Source organism: Arachis hypogaea, chromosome 19, assembly GCF_003086295.3.
Source record: "Arachis hypogaea cultivar Tifrunner chromosome 19, arahy.Tifrunner.gnm2.J5K5, whole genome shotgun sequence".
Taxonomy (NCBI): domain Eukaryota; kingdom Viridiplantae; phylum Streptophyta; class Magnoliopsida; order Fabales; family Fabaceae; genus Arachis; species Arachis hypogaea.
Window position 1 is genome coordinate 24346356 of NC_092054.1, and position 18890 is coordinate 24365245.

General features: G+C 39.2%; 1 non-coding gene and 1 pseudogene across 1 annotated transcript; one reads left to right on the plus strand and one right to left on the minus strand.

Moving 5' to 3' along the window:
* Positions 1-756: 756 nt before the first annotated feature.
* LOC112778125 (alpha-galactosidase 2-like) overlaps positions 757-18890 on the minus strand; it is a 65096-nt pseudogene continuing 46962 nt past the window's right edge.
* Positions 15236-15343, plus strand: LOC112781112 (small nucleolar RNA R71). The gene has a single exon (XR_003191907.1). It is a non-coding gene; the product is annotated as a small nucleolar RNA R71 (small nucleolar RNA).

Below are 18890 nucleotides of genomic sequence, written 5' to 3' on the forward strand. Positions count from 1 at the left end.
ATGGCGAAAAGTGAAAAAAAGCGTAAAGATAGCTTTTTCGCTACGCTATTTGAGCAACCAGCACGCTTTTGAAAGGGTCACATCTGCTAGTATGCCGGTTGCTCTATTGCAATGCTTTTGGTGACTATGGCCACGCTTTTTTTGTTGCCACGCTTTTATCTATTGCCACGCTTTTAAGCGTGGCCGTATGCGAGAGGATATGGCTATGCTTTTAAAGTGTGCCAGTAGTTAGATACGGCTACGCTTTTAAAGTATGACAATAACGAGAGATATGGCTACGCTTTTAAAGGGTGCCAATAGCTAGAGATATGACTACTCTTTTAAAGCGTGCCAGTAGCTAGATACGGCTACGCTTTAAAAGCGTGCCAGTAGCTAGAGATATGGCTACGCTTTAAAGCGTGGAGAAAAGTGGCTATTGTATGGAATAGCGACGTTTTCAAAGCGTGGCTATAAGTTTGTTCAAGTTCAATTATTTTTTTTAATCTTCGTAATAAAACCTAACAAAATTCATAGATAATGTAAAATTTAGACAATATACAACCTTCATAACAATTTTAATTACGATTAACAATATAAAACCTTCATAAACTTGTACACCAAATATAGTGGTTGATAACATGACAAGCTCTAACAAAAAACCAAAGTCATAATAACTACCCATAACTTTGTAATACATGCATTACAATTCCAACAACTATTACATTATCTATTTCCTTTACATACTTAACTACAAATATGAAACTTCATGATTACTAATCATCCATTACAAATATGAAGCTCACATGCCTCCATATTGTTTGACATAAAAGAGTTGATCTCCAGAAGGATAGGGTTTGTGATAAGACCATATGTTGTTGGATCAATTTTTCGCAGATCCCCTCCATACATTAGGGGAGACTTTTGTAACACCCTACCACACAGGGCTTTACACCTAGGATGTAAAATAGAGGTGGCGAGGTGCTACGACCTCTAAAAATAAAATACATACATATAATAGTAGAAATAATATAATAAACTAGGAGCCTTGGAAAACGGGTAAACAAATTTTGCAAAAGAAAAAGCGCATCGCTCGAGGAAAAGAATTACTTGCGAGCTAAGAAACCTAAAGGTTCAAGATAAAAATAGACGAAAGAGTAACAAGAGTGCCAAGAATACAATGAAACTAGATCTTGACTCAGCCTGCGAAGCCAAGGTTGGCCGGAGAATATTTACATATATATATATATATAAAATACAGAGAAAGGACCTTAGCCCTCCTATAACCTCTAAGGGGAACAAAATAATCAAGTATCTTGGAGAGCAAGCTAAGTACATATATACATATATAAGTAAACAGAAAACCCAAAATATCCCAGACTACTCTGCTTCAGGAAATCCAGACGCCTAGCGAGGAGCCTCTCAACCTGCATCTGAAAACAACAACACAGTTTGGGATCAGAACCGGAGGTTCTCAGCATGGTTAAGGTGCCACGCGTATAATAAATAAGGTCCTGGGAATGCCAGAGGCAATCTAAGAAAAAGCCATAATTAGGGGTAGGTAATCTAAGCTATTCCTAAACTTACTCAAATTCAAACCAAATATAACTAACAAACCTTTTTCACCCTTCCTCCGTTCCTCCGCCATCCATAAATCATGCAGAGACAAGCAAACAAACAATTTCACTCACAAGTAAGAAGCAGATAGTGCAAATAGCAAGGATAGCAGGTAGCAGGATATATATTCAATTAGGCAATCTCAGATAATGCATAGTAATCAAAACAAACAAATGCACATGATGCATGCCTGTCCTATGGCTGATGAGGCTCATCTGTCGGTTATCCAACAAACCCGACAAGTCCAAAAACCTTAGACTGTCCCCCATCACGCATCCCCATGAGTCTATGCATAGATTTCACATTCATATATCATTCAAATCACTCACTGGGGCTATCCATACCCGAGAATTTATACGTGACTGGTCACCCTTACGACGTAGGGTCAACAGAGTATCGAGATCCAACCTGGAACACGTGGTGGCGAGCCACAGTTCTGTTACCCAGGGAAACTCATATCTCAGATATCATTCATAAGCCATTTCATATTTATAATCAATATATCATCATTTATCAAGCCATGGCATTAAACTTCCTTTAACATTCTCATCTTCTTTATAAAACTCCTTATTTTACCACTTACTTCACCCCCAAGTTATCTTATTTTCCTAGCTTCAACTAGCTATTGGTCTTAGTACCAGACCTTAAGTCTAAAAGGGAGAAAATGAAGGTTTAAAAGTGGAAATTTGGTATGAAACAGCCAAAATCCAGTTTTGCAGCAGGCAGTAGTCATACGTACGCGTATGCCACGCGTACGCGTGGAGCATACAGCAAGTCATGCGTACGCGTGATCGTGCGTATTAGCTTTTCACGCGCGCGCATGGCTTCTCGGGCATACGTCGCTAAAATGCCACGCCACGCGTATGCGTGGATGGACGTTTTCCCAAAATGCAGAATGCCCAGAAAGCTACATAACCAGTTTTTAACCTGCATTAATCCAGTTTCATACACCAATTTTCTAACGTCCATAACTTGCTCTACAAAATTCCGTTTTTCACAAAATTGATATCGTTTAAATGCTTGTAAAACCATCTTTCATTTAAAATAGATCACATTTCCATCCAATATTTGAGGAGCAAGTTATGGACTTCCAAAGTTCATTAAAATCCACATTTTACCAAAAACATACCAACCCCACTTTTGCCAAACTTACTTATCATCACTCACAAAATTTGCATATTTTCCATATATTAAGCCTTATTCCATTAATACTATTCACCAATACATTCATATTCACACCAATACAGAAAACTCATGCAATAGTCATAAATCCACCCTTTCCAACCATAAGCTTCCATTTCAAGAATTCATTAACCTATTTCCTTCATCCATTAATAACACTCATAAATCACCTTTAACTAACTCAACAAGCCATAATCACCAAATTCCATTAACATATATCAGTGTCATCATCCACCTTTCTTTAACAATTCCAAAAGCACATATATATCTAACAATGTCAACATCTCATACTCATAATTTTTCATCACAAACTCAAGCATTAATATACCCAATATCATCATAAAGCTAACCATTTAATGCATATAACTACTTCAACTTATCCTATAAGGCACTAGCCTTAGTTTTCACACAACCTTACATATTAAACACGCGAAACCTAAACCATACCTTGGCCGATCACTTTATTCAATCTAAGGCAGCCTCACAAGCAAGAACACAGCCCCCAACGCTCAAAGAAACCAGCCACAAACCAAGCTTCAATCACCCATAAGCCTTCAAACACTCACTTTTCACTTCCAATGCATATATATGGGCTTAATTTGTACCTAATACACACATATATATACCTTACCACTCCCACACACGTAGCAACTCAAATCTAGTAAGCTCCACAAGCTAAATCGAGCCTAAAACACCAAAATTGAACAATTTTCAACATAATTGTTCATGAATTTTCAAAATTGGGGGAAGCTGGCTGAGAAGGAAATAGTGATTTACCTACCAAATTGTTCCTTGGGTTTTGTAGAGCTCGTTGCGGTGAACGCGTAGTCACAAACGGTTCGTCAATCGGAACTCCGGATCAAAAGTTATTGAGAGATGAAATTGAGTGAGGGTTTGGAAGCTTACCACATGTTCTTCCCCCTCCTTTGCATCCTCAGCGTGTTTTACATGCTGGAAGGAAATAAAATAAGCTTCAGTTCATTATATATAATAAGTTGGTTGGGCCCACGGGCCTAGTTCGGGTCTGGTTCGACTGGTTTGGCCCGTTCGGCGCAATTTTGGGCCAAATTCTTTGAAATTAGTGTCAAAATTCTCGTTTTAAAGAGCTCTATCCTATTTTGATATTATTTTTGCATTTTTAATTTTCCTAATTAAAATTCAATTTATTGTCTAATTATTTACGGATTTTAGCGGGGTTTACATCCTACCTACCTAATTAGGAATTTTGCGCTCAAAATTCAGATTCAGTTATCTGAAAAGAGGTGTAGGTAGTCCTTCGGTATAGTCAGAGTTTCTTGAAGCTGACCCCGTTACTTGAAACGTCCATCTCCTTTCATTTAAACTGGCTTAGGTTGTAAGAGATGAATTTGTTTTAGAAGCGTGTTTCAGAAGTTACGAGATATGGAGTACGTTGAATAGGTTCAAAAGGTACAGTAGAAAATTATTTGGTACGCCACTAACTATCAATATTCTCCAAAAATTGAAATGATCTAACTTAGCGGGGTTTAACTTCATAGTTCTTGATTGCTCATCTAATTCTAGTTCGTTGAAGTAATCTTCAGAAATAGGTATCTTCTTCCTTCCAACTTGAGAAGTCTTCTTCTTAGATCTGCCTATCTCTTTTGTCGGCTTTCATATTGAGAATCCTAACTCAAATTTGTGTAACTTTTTCTCTGTTGTCTCGGCTATCACATTCAGGAACTAAGACGTTCGACGTTTCGGTTTTTGATTAATTCAGAGGTGTTTAGCATACTGTGAAGTCTCACCTTCTTCCTGATGTATAGTCTTATTAATATCCCTAATAAGTAGTTTGCTTCGATAGGGAAAATGGGTCTGGTCACTTGGTTCACGATTCCCTAACAGTATCACCTTTTGTCCTAGACCTCGGCAATCTACTACAAAATTGATGGCTATTCTCTTTTACCTTTAATGTAGAACCTTCGATGGTTGTAGCATTTCGCACGGCTTCTAGTGGTCTCTCTTTTCTTTCCCATGCGTTGAACATGTAATCACATAGATTGTCACTTCGTTCTTCACTCTGGCTGCTCAAAGTATCTTTTGGATTCGTGATATGTTTTATAAATCTCAAGGTAACTTCAAAAATCCTCTCTTGTAAGCTTCGGACAACAGTTTCTCATTTCGACTTCCGATTTTGACACATAACCTCTCTTGGCATCTTCTTGATTCAACCGGCTTCAGCACCCTTAGTAGCTCCTTATCACCGTTATTGCACTCCTTAAGTCCTTGACTCTACGATCTCTATTTCGGCATTAGGCATATAAATCTCTTCTTAGTTCCCTTTTGTTTACCAGGCTTCGACATCTTCGGTAGATCTTTACCGTCTTCTTACGCCCCGAGCATTTCGTCCTTGCTACATTTTAAGACCGCAATAGATTTAGTTTGACTCCTTTAGCTATACCCTTGATATCCAATTTAAAGTGCCAATTTACCTAGCCTTCCTTCCTCTGAAATTTATATCCAAGCATTCCCTAGAAACTTCTTACTCAGGGCGTCGATTACCATTTCATGATGTTGTATTTACACGTATCCTAAACCCTCTGGTAATGTATCGCACTACTTCTGAGTTGTTAACTAAGTTCGGGTATCCTGATTACTGGATTTGGGGTTAATCCTTCTCTTGGAGTTCGAAAGCTTTCTTTATATTTGGGTATCCATGTAACCGATGTATTTCTAGCGCGTTAAACTAATCATAGGCTTTGTGGTCGGCAAGAATGTAAAGCTCCAAAACTCTTTTTGACGGTGCACGCTTACATGCTTCATCTTCCGTGTCCAAAAGTCTTGCTCTTAAGGAATCAACATCTCAACAGTTGCAGCTATAATTTATACGTGATACTAATATGGGCTCGAGTTAATTTTCAAAAGAACATTAAGCTCGAAAAATGAATGAGCATTACAAACGGTGTTCGTAATAAGTTAGAAAGAAAATCTTGTATACGGTTAATCAGGATTATACCGAAATGATGGAATGCACAAGGAGAGGAACCTAGGTGCATCTCAAGAAAAGAGTTCAAATTAAAGACCTTTGGTAGAAAGAACAGGGTGTATAGAGTTAAAGAAGTCTCAGCTGATTCTGAAGAACATGGTTTGCGAATAAGGGCAACTCTAGTCATAGCGAGCATATAAGATTCAAGGATTGCGCGTTTATACCAAGACAAGCTCAGACTCATCCTGGAAGAAACAAAATTCATGCACATAAGGAGTAAAGTTAGAAAGATAGTCAAGCCATTTAGGAAGAGCTCCGGATAGAATGTCAATGTAGGTTTCAAAAGAAGGATTAGATCGAGTCGCGAAGGTTCGTTAGCACACTCTTTCTGCATATGGCTTCCTGCCGTTCTCTTCCTTATTCTCTGGCATAACCAGTGCTTCCCACAAATAAATAGTTGGTTAGATGATTCCCTCTTCTAGTACTCCCTTTCACTCAAACTTAAATTCTACCGATTATAATAATGTCTTTGCTTGTGGTGCGATTGAAGTTAATCCGGCTTCCGGTACTAAGCTTATCGCAAACTCGCTTTCTCTCTGAAATGGAAGTTCTGACACACCTTCAAGAATTGTCTTAGAAACTTTCTCGTATAGGGATTTGGTTTCATCTTCACTTTCCTCTTAACAATTAATAGCTAAAGGTTGAATTTGCTCTATTCCTCTTCCTCAAAGTTTCACCGTCACTAGATTCCGAACAATAACTCCGCGTAGCCCTCAACACTCCTGATTACTTAGATATGGTCCAACCTGCTTCCACTATACGGTCCAACCTGCTTCCACTACTTCACTTAATCCTTAACCTTCAAAAGCCTAACCACTCCTCTAGGTTAGCTAAGTATCACTTCGTCTCAACAACCAATAGTTTTCGAATAATTATCGACTTGGGCCTCATGATTACTGAAACTTGTCATGCGTCACGAACGAATATTACATATCAATGGTATGCAAGGAAGTTAAAAATTCAACTGCTGGTTCATAATTACCTCGGGTCTAAAAATCGGATTCGGTTGCATTCTGGCTTCCTCTGTATGAACAATTCCAAGACATATGCCCTGGTCTCCCGCACTTGTAACATACGCCTAATCCGGCCCTGCATGGTCTGTTTGGATGGTACTTCTTGCATCTTGAGCACCTTAAGTCATCCGGTTGAGCACTAGTTTGCCCTTCTGAATTTAGATCCGAACGGTTGTCGTTCCTTCGGTCATTGTTCTGGCACGGGGAATGTGAAGCAACAAAACGATTCTTTTTGAAATTTTGGCTCCTAGGTGTAATATGTCCCTTTTTCTTTGTAAAGGATTCCCAACGATTATTCCTTGCTGCCTCAGTCCTCCTTGAGCTTTCTCCCGTCGCCTGACCCGTGTTAACTTGCTCCGAATAACCCACTGGCTCCCATGTATTCGGAACATTATGTTCACCTTCATATTCATTATCACCATCATTGCCAGTTCCAGCTTGTGGTTCCATCCCATCCATCACTCGGATGGTCGCAGCAGCAACAATACCAATGGCAGCAACAACACTCGTCATTGCGGTTACGATATTAGTCAAACTACCTAACGGTATGGTCACCTCATTAGCTCTCCGTCCTCGACCTCGATTACGCCCAGGACCACGCCCACGAGATGCCATTTGGTTCCTGTTCACACCAAATAAGTGATATCAAGGTGATCAGTCTCAATATCGCGAGTCTAGTGTTTCACAATTCCAAATGCATGCTCATGAGCATTCATGCCACTTATATCAGTTAGATACCCTATATAGCATGTATAGACACCCGGAGTATGCCTAGAAGTATAGTCAGTCCGTCCCTCAGGCTCAATAGGAACGAACTGCTCTGATACCATAATGTAACACCCTACCACATAGGGTTTTACACCTAGGATGTAAAACAGAGGTGGCGAGACGCTACGACCTCTAAAAATAAAATACATACATATAATAGTAGAAAGAATATAATAAACTAGGAGCCTTGGAAAATGGGTAAACAAATTTCGCAAAATAAAAAGCGCATCGCTCGAGGAAAAGAATTACTTGCGAGCTAAGAAACCTAAAGGTTCAAGATAAGAATAGACGAAAGAGTAACAAGAGTGCCAAGAATACAGTGAAACTAGCTCTTGACTCAGCCTGCGAAACCAAGGCTGGCCAGAGAATATATATATATATATATATATATATATATATATATATATATATATATATATATATATATATTAAGTATCGCAAATACCCAAAATACAGAGAAAGGACCCTAGCCCTCATAACCTCTAAGGGGAACAAAATAATCAAGTATCTTGGAGAGCAAGTTAAGTACATATATACATATATAAGTAAACAGAAAACCCAAAATATCCCACACTACTCCGCTTCAGGAAATCCAGACGCCTAGCGAGGAGCCTCTCGACCTGCATCTGAAAATAACAACATAGTATGGGATGAGAACCGGAGGTTCTCAGCATGGTAAAGGTGCCACACGTATAATAAATAAGGTCCTGGGAATGCTAGAGGCAATCCTAGAACCCCGTCATAAAATTACAAAACTTAATTTCTAAGCAAAAGCCATAATTAGGGGTAGGTAATCTAAGCTATTCCTAAACTTACTCAAATTCAAACCTAACATAACCACCAACCCTTTTCCACCCTTCCTCCGCCATCCATAAATCATGCAGAGACAAGCAGACAAACAAGTTCACTCACAAGTAAGAAGCAGATAGTGCAAATAGCAAGGATAGCAGGTAGCAGGATATATATTCAATTAGGCAATCTCAGATAATGCATAGCAAAAAAACAAACAAATGCACATGATGCATGCCTGTTGGTGCACGAAATTGTGATGTCCAGGCTCGAACAATCCCTGGCAACGTGAGCAACTTGGTACGCGTAATCGTGATTACACTTGAATGATGTAGAATTCATGGCTCTTTCTTTCCCTGGCAATGGTGCCAAGAACATGGTGCCAATACCATGGTTCACAACTTCGATACAACTAACCAGCAAGTGCACTGGGTCGTCCAAGTAATACCTTACATGAGTAAGGGTCGAATCCCACGGAGATTGTCGGTATGAAGCAAGCTATGGTCACCTTGCAAATCTCAGTCAGGCAGATATAAAGTGATAATGGTGTTTTCGAATATTATATAATAAAATAGGGATAGAGATACTTATGTAAATCATTGGTAGGAATTTCAGATAAGCGAATGGAGATGCTTTTCGTTCCTCTGAACCTCTGCTTTCCTGCTATCTTCATCCAATCAGTCTTACTCCTTTCCATGGTTGGCTTTATGTGATACATCACCACTGTCAATGGCTACTTTCGGTCATCTCTCGGGAAAATGATCCAATGCCCTGTCACGGCACGGCTATTCATCTGTCGGTTCTCGATCATGCTGGAATAGGATTTACTATCTTTTTGCGTCTGTCACTAACGCCCTGCAATCGCGAGTTAGGAGCTCGTCACAGTCATTCAATCATTGAATCCTACTCGGAATACCACAGACAAGGTTTAGACTTTCCGGATTCTCTTGAATGCCGCCATCATTCTAGCTTACGCCACGAAGATTCTGGTTAGGAGATATAAGAGTTACTCATTCTAGCTTATTTCATTTAGAACAGAAGTGTTTGTCAGGCACGCGTTCATAAGGGAGAAGGATGATGAGCGTCACACATAATCATCACCTTCATCACGTTCTTGGGTGCGAATGGATATCTTAGAAGCGAAATAAGAATTGAATAGAAAACAGTAGTACTTTGCATTAATCTTTGAGGGACAGCAGAGCTCCACACCTTAATCTATGGAGTGTAGAAACTCTACCGTTAAAAATACATAAGTGAAGGTCCAGGCATGGCCGAGATGGCCAGCCCTCTAAAACGTGATCAAAGGATCATAAGGTAATCCAAAGATGCCTAATACAATAGTAAAAGGTCCTATTTATAATAAACTAGTCACTAGGGTTTACATGAGTAAGTAATTGATGTATAAATCCACTTCCGGGGCCCACTTGGTGTGTGTTTGGGCTGAGCTTAAGTGTGGCACGTGTAGAGGTCCTCCTTGGAGTTGAACGCCAGTTTTAGTGCCATTTTGGGCGTTCAACTCTGGTTTTGGCTCCTTTTCTGGCGCTGGACGCCATATTTGGGTAGGAAGCTGGCGTTGAACGCTAGTTTACGTCGTCTATTCTTGGCCAAAGTATGAACTATTAATTATTGCTGGAAAGCCCTAGATGTCTAATTTCCAACAAAATTGGAAGCGCGCCATTTCAAGTTCTGTAGCTCCAGAAAATCCACTTTGAGTGCAGGGAGGTCAGAATCCAACAACATCAGCAGTCCTTCTTCAACCTCTGAATCTGATTTCTGCTCAAGTCCCTCAATTTCAGCCAGAAAATACCTGAAATCACAGAAAAATACACAAACTCATAGTAAAGTCCAGAAATGTGAATTTAACATAAAAACTAATGAAAACATCCCTAAAAGTAACTAGATATTACTAAAAATATACTAAAAACAATGTCAAAAAGCGTGTAAATTATCCGCTCATCACAACACCAAACTTAAATTGTTGCTTGTCCCCAAGCAACTGAAAATCAAATAGGATAAAAAGAAGAGAATATACTATAAATTCCAAACTATCAATGAAACAGAGCTTCAATCATATGAGCGGGACTTATAGCTTTTTGCCTCTTGAATAGTTTTGGCATCTCACTTTATCCATTGAGGTTCAGAATGATTGGCATCTATAGGAACTTCAGATTTCGAATAGTGTTATTGATTCTCCTAGTTCAGTATGATGATTCTTGAACACAGCTTCTTTATGAGTCTTGGCCGTGGCCCTAAGCACTTTGTTTTCCAGTATTACCACCGGATACATAAATGCCACAGACACATAATTGGGTGAACCTTTTCAGATTGTGACTCAGCTTTGCTAAAGTCCCCAATTAGAGGTGTCCAGGGTTCTTAAGCACACTCTTTTTTTGCTTTGGACCTTGACTTTAACCGCTCAGTCTCAAGTTTTCATTTGACACCTACACGCCACAAGCACATGGATAGGGACAGCTTGGTTTAGCCGCTTAGACCAGGATTTTATTCCTTTAGGCCCTCCTATCCACTGATGCTCAAAGCCTTGGGATCCTTTTTATTTGCCCTTGCCTTTTGGTTTTAAGGGTTATTGGCTTTTTGCTCTTGCCTCTTGGTTTTAAGAGCTTTTGGCTTTTTCTGCTTGCTTTTTTCTTTTTCTTTCTAATTTTTTTTTCGCCTATTATTTTTTTTTTCTGCAAGCTTTGTTTTTTTGCTGCTTTTTCTTGCTTCAAGAATCATTTTTATGATTTTTCAGATTATCAAATAACATGTCTCCTAGTCATCATTCTTTCAAGAGCCAACATATTTAACATTCTTAAACAACAACTTCAAAAGACATATGCACTGTTCAAGCATACATTCAGAAAACAAGAAGCATTGTCACCACATCAATATAATTAAGCTAATTTCAAGGATAAATTCGAAACTCATGTACTTCTTGTTCTTTTGAATTAAAACAGTTTTTATTTAAGAGAGGTGATGGATTCATAGGACATTCATAACTTTAAGACAAAGTTACTAACTACTAATGATCATGTAATGAAGACACAAACATAGATGAGCACATAACATAGAAAACGAAAAACAGAGAAAGCAAGAACAAGGAATGAATCCACCTTAGTGATGGTGGCGTTTCCTTCTTGAGGTACCAATGATGTCCTTGAGCTCTTCTATGTCTCTTCCTTGTCTTTATTGCTCCTCCCTCATTGCTTTTTGATCTTCTCTTATTTCATGAAGCATGATGGAGTGCTCTTGATGTTCCACCCTTAGTTGTCCCATATTGGAACTCAATTCTCCTAGGGTGGTGTTGATTTGCTCCCAATAGTTTTGTGGAGGAAAGTGCATTTGAGGCATCTCAGGGATCTCATGGAAATGAGCTTCTTGCGCCTCTTGAGCTCCATGACTGGGCTCTCTTGCTTGCTCCATCTTTTTCTTAGTGATGGGCTTGTCCTCTTTAATGAGGATATCTCCCTTTATGTCAATCCCAGCTGAATTGCATAGGTGGCAAATGAGGTGAGGAAAGGCTAACCTTGCCATGGTGGAGGACTTGTCAGCCACCTTGTAGAGTTCTTGAGGTATAATCTCATGAACTTCCACCTCTTCTCCAATCATGATGCTATGGATCATGATGGCCCGGTCTATAGTAACTTCAGACCGGTTGCTAGTGGAAATGATTGAGCATTGAATGAACTCCAACCATCCTCTAGCTACAGGCTTGAGGTCCAATCTTCTCAGTTGAACCGGCTTGCCTTTGGAGTCAACCTTCCATTGAGCTCCTTCTACACATATGTCCATAAGGACTTGGTCCAACCTTTGATCAAAGTTGACTCTCCTTGTGTAGGGGCGTGCGTTCTCTTCCATGTTTGGCAAGTTGAACGCCAACCTCACATTTTCCGGACTAAAATCCAAGTATTTCCCCCGAACCATTGTAACATAGTTCTTTGGATCTGGGTTCTTACTTTGATCATCGTTCTTGGTGATCCATGCATTGGCATAGAACTCTTGAACCATTAGGATGCCGACTTGTTGGATGGGGTTTGTTAGAACTTCCCACCCTCTTCTTTGAATTTCATGTCAGATCTCCGGATACTCATTTCTTTTGAGTTTGAAAGGGACCTCAGGGATCACCTTCTTCTTGGCCACAACATCATAGAAGTGGTCTTGATGGGCTTTGGAGATGAACCTTTCCATCTCCCATAACTCGGATGTGGAAGCTTTTGTCTTCCCTTTCCCTCTTCTAGAGGATTCTCCGGTCTTAGATGCCATCAATGGTAATGGAAAAACAAAAAAGCTATGCTTTTACCACACCAAACTTAGAATATTGCTCGCCCTCGAGCAATAAACAAAATAATAGAAGAAGAAGAAGAAGAAGAAGAAGAAATATGGAGAGGGAGAGGGAGATGTGGTTTCGGCCAAGAAGGGTGTAGAGGGGTGTGTTGTGTGAATTTGATGAAGAATGGAGGTCTTTATATAGGGAAGGAAGGGGGGTTAAGGTTTGGCCATATGGGTGGGTTTGGGTGGGAAATTGGTTTTGAATTTTTGAAGGTAGGTGGAGTTTATGAGGTAGGTTTATGGGGAAGAGTGGATGGATGTGAGTGGTGAAGAGGTGATGGGGAAGAGAGATTGAGGTGATTGGTGAAGGGTTTTTGGGGAAGAGTGTTTATGGGGTTATGTGAAAGAGAGTGGTGAGAAGAAATGAGTGGAGGTAGGTGGGGATCTTGTGGGGTCCACAGATCCTGAGATGATCCTGTGGGGTCCACAGATCCTGAGGTGTTCAAGGAATTACATCCCTGCACCCATTAGGCATGTAAAAATGCCTTTGTACCCAACTCTGGGCGTTCAGCGCCAGGTTGGTGGCCATTTTGGGCGTTCAACGCCCATTTGTGTGCCATTTTTGGCGTTGAACGCCAGAACCATGCCTGTTCTGGCGTTCAGCGCCCAGAAGCTGCCCATTTTGGGCGTTCAGCGCCAGCATCATGCTCTGTTCTGGCACTGAACGCCAGACAGATGCTCCTCCAGGGTGTGATTTTTCTTCTGCTGTTTTTGATTTCGTTTTCAATTTTTATATTTATTTTGTGACTCCACATGATCATGAATCTAAGAAAACATGAAAAACAATGAAAATAAAAGTTAGATAAACATTGGGTTGCCTCCTAACAAGCGCTGCTTTAATGTCAATAGCTTGACAGTGGGCTCTCATGGAGCCTCACAGATGTGCAGAGCTTTGTTGAGACTCTCCAACACCAAACTTAGAGTTTGGATATGGGAGTTCAACACCAAACTTAGAGTTTGGTTGTGGCCTCCCAACACCAAACTTAGAGTTTGACTGTGGGGGCTCTGGTTGACTCTGCTTTGAGAGAAGCTTTTTCTGCTTCCTCTCCATGGTTGCAGAGGGAGATCCTTGAGTTTTAAACACAAGGGAGTTCTCATTCCATTAAAGGACTATTTCACCTCTGTCAACATCAATCACAGCTCTTGCTGTGGCCAGGAAAGGTCTTCCTAGGATGATGGATTCATCCTCTTCCTTTCCAGTATCCAGGACTATGAAATCAGTAGGTATGTAAAGGCCCTCAACCTTTACTAATACATCTTCTACTTGTCCATAAGCCTGTTTTCTTGAGCTGTCTGCCATCTCTAGTGAGATTTTAGCAGCTTGCACCCCATAGATTCCCAGTTTCTCTATTACAGAGAGGGGCATGAGGTTTATTCCTGAACCAAGGTCACACAGAGCCTTAAAGATCATGGTGCCTATGGTACAGGGTATTATGAACTTTCCAGGATCCTGTCTCTTCTGAGGTAATTTCAGTTGATCCAGATCCCTTAGTTCATTGATGAACAAGGGAGGTTCAACTTCCCAAGTATCAATGCCAAATAATTTGGCATTCAGCTTCATGATTGCACCAAGAAACTTGGCAGTTTGCTCTTCAGTAACATCCTCATTCTCTTCAGAAGAGGAATACTCATCAGAGCTCATGAAGGGCATAAGAAGGTTCAATGGAATCTCTATGGTCTCTAGATGAGCCTCAGAGTCCTTTGGTTCCTCAGAGGGAAGCTCCTTATTGACCACTGGACGTCCCAGGAGGTCTTCCTCCTTGGGATTCACGTCCTCTCCTTCCCTTACAGGTTCGGCCATGGTGCTTATGTCAATGGCCTTGCACTCTCCTTTTGGGTTCTCTTCTGTATTGCTTGGGAGAGTACTAGGAGGGATTTCAGTGATCCTTTTACTCAGCTGGCCCACTTGTGCTTCCAAATTTCTAATGGAAGATCTTGTTTCATTCATGAAACTTACAGTGGCCTTGGATAGATCAGAGACTAGATTTGTTAAATTAGAAGCATTTTGTTCAGAGTTCTCTGTCTGTTGCTGAGTGGATGATGAAAAAGGCTTGCTATTGCTAAACCTGTTTCTTCCACCATTGTTAAAGCCTTGTTGAGGCTTTTGATCCTTCCATGAGAAATTTGGATGATTTCTCCATGATGAGTTATAGGTGTTTCCATAAGGTTCACCTAAGTAATTTACCTCTGCTATTGCAGGGTTCTCAGGATCATAAGCTTCTTCTTCATGAGAAGCCTCTTGAGTACTGTTGGATGCAGCTTGCACTCCATTCAGACTCTGAGAAATCATATTGACTTGCTGAGTCAATATTTTATTCTGAGCCAATATGGCATTCAGAGTATCAACTTCAAGAACTCCCTTCTTCATAGGCGTCCCATTACTCACAGGATTCCTTTCAGAAGTATACATGAACTGGTTATTAGCAACCATGTCAATGAGTTCTTGAGCTTCTGCAGGCGTTTTCTTTAGGTGAATGGATCCACCTGCAGAGGTATCCAATGACATCTTTGATAACTCAGATAAACCATCATAGAATATATCCAGGATGGTCCATTCTGAAAGCATGTCAGAAGGACACTTTTTGGTCAACTGTTTGTATCTTTCCCAAGCTTCATAGAGGGATTCACCTTCTTTCTGTCTGAAGGTTTGAACATCTGCTCTAAGCTTGCTCAGCTTTTGAGGAGGAAAGTACTTGGCTAAGAAAGCCGTGACCAGCTTATCCCAAGAGTTCAGGCTGTCTTTGGGTTGAGAATCCAACCATAATCTAGCTCTGTCTCTTACAGCAAAAGGGAAAAGCATGAGCCTGTAGACTTCAAGATCTACTCCATTAGTCTTAACAGTATCACATATCTGCAAGAATTCAGTTAAGAACTGAAAAGGATCTTCAGATGGAAGTCCATGAAACTCGCAGTTCTGCTGCATCAGAGAAACTAACTGAGGTTTCAGCTCAAAGTTGTTTGCTCCAATGGCAGGAATGGAGATGCTTCTTCCATGTAAATTGGAATTAGGTGCAGTAAAGTCACCAAGCATTCTCCTTGCATTGTTGTTGGGTTCGGCTGCCATTTCCTTTACTTGTTCGAAATTTTCAATCAAGTTGTCTCTGGATTGTTGTAATTTAGCTTCTCTCAGTTTCCTTTTCAGAGTCCTTTCAGGTTCTGGATCAGCTTCAACAAGAATGCCTTTTTCTCTGTCCCTGCTCATAAGAAAGAGAAGAGAACAAGAAAAGAAGAGGAATCCTCTATGTCACAGTAAAGAGGTTCCTTATTGTTAGTAGAAGAAAAGAAGAAGAAATTCGAACACAGATAGAAGAGGGGGTTCGAATTTGGTGATGATGTGAGGAAGAGATGTTAGTTAATGAATGAATAAATAAAATAAGATGAGAGAGAAGGAGGGAATTTTCGAAAATAATTTTTGAAAAAGAGTTAGTGATTTTTTTGAAAATGGTTTTTGAAAAAATGTTAGTAATTTTCGAAAATTCAAATTTAAAAATTAAAATAATTAATAAATTAAAAAGAAATTTTGAAAAAGGGGGAAGATATTTTCGAAAATGAGAGAGAGAGAGTTAGTTAGGTGGTTTTGAAAAAGATAAGAAACAAACAAAAAGTTAGTTAGTTAGTTGAAACAAATTTTGAAAGGATAAGAAGTTAGGAAGTTAGAAAAGATATTTTGAAAAGATATTTTTGAAAAAGATAAGATAAGAAGATATTTTTGAAAAGATATGATTGAAATTAGTTTTGAAAAAGATTTGATTTTTAAAATCTCAATTAATGACTTGATTCATAAGAAATCACAAGATATGATTCTAGAACTTAAAGTTTGAATCTTTCTTAACAAGCAAGTAACAAACTTGAAATTTTTGAATCAAAACATTAATTGATTATGTTATTTTCGAAAATTTGATATAAAAATAAGAAAAAGATTTTTGAAAAAGATTTTTGGGATTTTCGAAAATAACTAAGAATTTTGAAAAAGATTTGATTTTTGAAAAAGATTTTGAAAAAGATAAGATTTTCAAATTGAAAATTTGATTTGACTCATAAGAAACAACTTGATTTTAAAAATTTTTGAAAAAGTCAACTCAAATTTTTGAATTTGATGAGAGAAAAAGGGAAAGATATTTTTTTGATTTTTGAATTTTTATGATGCAAGAGGAAAACACTAAAAAGATGCAATGCATGAAATTTTTAGATCAAAACATGTGATGCATGCAAGAATGCTATGAATGTCAAGATGAACACCAAGAACACTATGAAGATTATGATGAACATCAAGAACACATTTTTGAAAAATTTTTAATGCAAAGAAAACATGCAAGACACCAAACTTAGAATTCTTTAATGCTTAGACATTAAGAATTCAAGAATGCATATGAAAAACATGAAAAGACACAAAACAAAAAATCATCAAGATCAAACAAGAAGACTTACCAAGAACAACTTGAAGATCATGAAGAACACTATGAATGCATGATATTTTCGAAAAATGCAAGATGCATATGCAATTGACACCAAACTTATGATATGACTCAAGACTCAAACAAGAAACAGAAAAATATTTTTGATTTTTATGATTTTCTAATTTTTTTGGATTTTTCGAAAATTATATGAAAAAAAAGAAAAAATAAGGATTCTAAAATTTTTAATATGAATTCCAGGAATCTTGCATTCTTAGTCTAAAGCTTCAGTCCAGGAATTAGACATGGCTCACTAGCCAGCCAAGCTTTCAATGAAAGCTCCAGTCCAAAACACTAGACATGGCCAATGGCCAGCCAAGCTTCAGCATTTAACACCAGAGTATATTGCTCTTGATAACAAATTGCTGCTCATCATTTATCAAGTATGTAACTTACCTCTGATGGTTTGGAAGCCTCAGTCCAAAAGAATTTAGACATGGCTTTACAGCCAGCCAGGCTTCACATGCTTCATGAAACACTAGAATTCATTCTTAAAAATCTTGAATAAAATTTTTGAAAACATTTTTATTTTTTTTCCGAAAACAGATGAGAGATTTTTGAAAATATTTTTGAAAAAAAAAATTTTTTTTTTGAAAACAAAACGAAAAGAAAATTACCTAATCTGAGCAACAAGATGAGCCGTCAGTTGTCCAAACTCGAACAATCCCCGGCAACGGCGCCAAAAACTTGGTGCACGAAATTGTGATGTCCAGGCTCGAACAATCCCTGGCAACGTGAGCAACTTGGTACGCGTAATCGTGATTACACTTGAATGATGTAGAATTCATGGCTCTTTCTTTCCCTGGCAATGGCGCCAAGAACATGGTGCCAATACCATGGTTCACAACTTCGATACAACTAACCAGCAAGTGCACTGGGTCGTCCAAGTAATACCTTACGTGAGTAAGGGTCGAATCCCACGGAGATTGTCGGTATGAAGCAAGCTATGGTCACCTTGCAAATCTCAGTCAGGCAGATATAAAGTGATAATGGTGTTTTCGAATATTATATAATAAAATAGGGATAGAGATACTTATGTAAATCATTGGTAGGAATTTCAGATAAGCGAATGGAGATGCTTTTCGTTCCTCTGAACCTCTGCTTTCCTGCTATCTTCATCCAATCAGTCTTACTCCTTTCCATGGCTGGCTTTATGTGATACATCACCACTATCAATGGCTACTTTCGGTCATCTCTCGGGAAAATGATCCAATGCCCTGTCACGGCACGGCTATTCATCTGTCGGTTCTCGATCATGCTGGAATAGGATTTACTATCCTTTTGCGTCTGTCACTAACGCCCTGCAATCGCGAGTTAGGAGCTCGTCACAGTCATTCAATCATTGAATCCTACTCGGAATACCACAGACAAGGTTTAGACTTTCCGGATTCTCTTGAATGCCGCCATCATTCTAGCTTACGCCACGAAGATTCTGGTTAGGAGATCTAAGAGATACTCATTCTAGCTTATTTCATGTAGAACAGAAGTGTTTGTCAGGCACGCGTTCATAAGGGAGAAGGATGATGAGCGTCACACATAATCATCACCTTCATCACGTTCTTGGGTGCGAATGGATATCTTAGAAGCGAAATAAGAAGAATTGAATAGAAAACAGTAGTACTTTGCATTAATCTTTGAGGGACAGCAGAGCTCCACACCTTAATCTATGGAGTGTAGAAACTCTACTGTTAAAAATACATAAGTGAAGGTCCAGGCATGGCCGAGATGGCCAGCCCTCTAAAACGTGATCAAAGGATCATA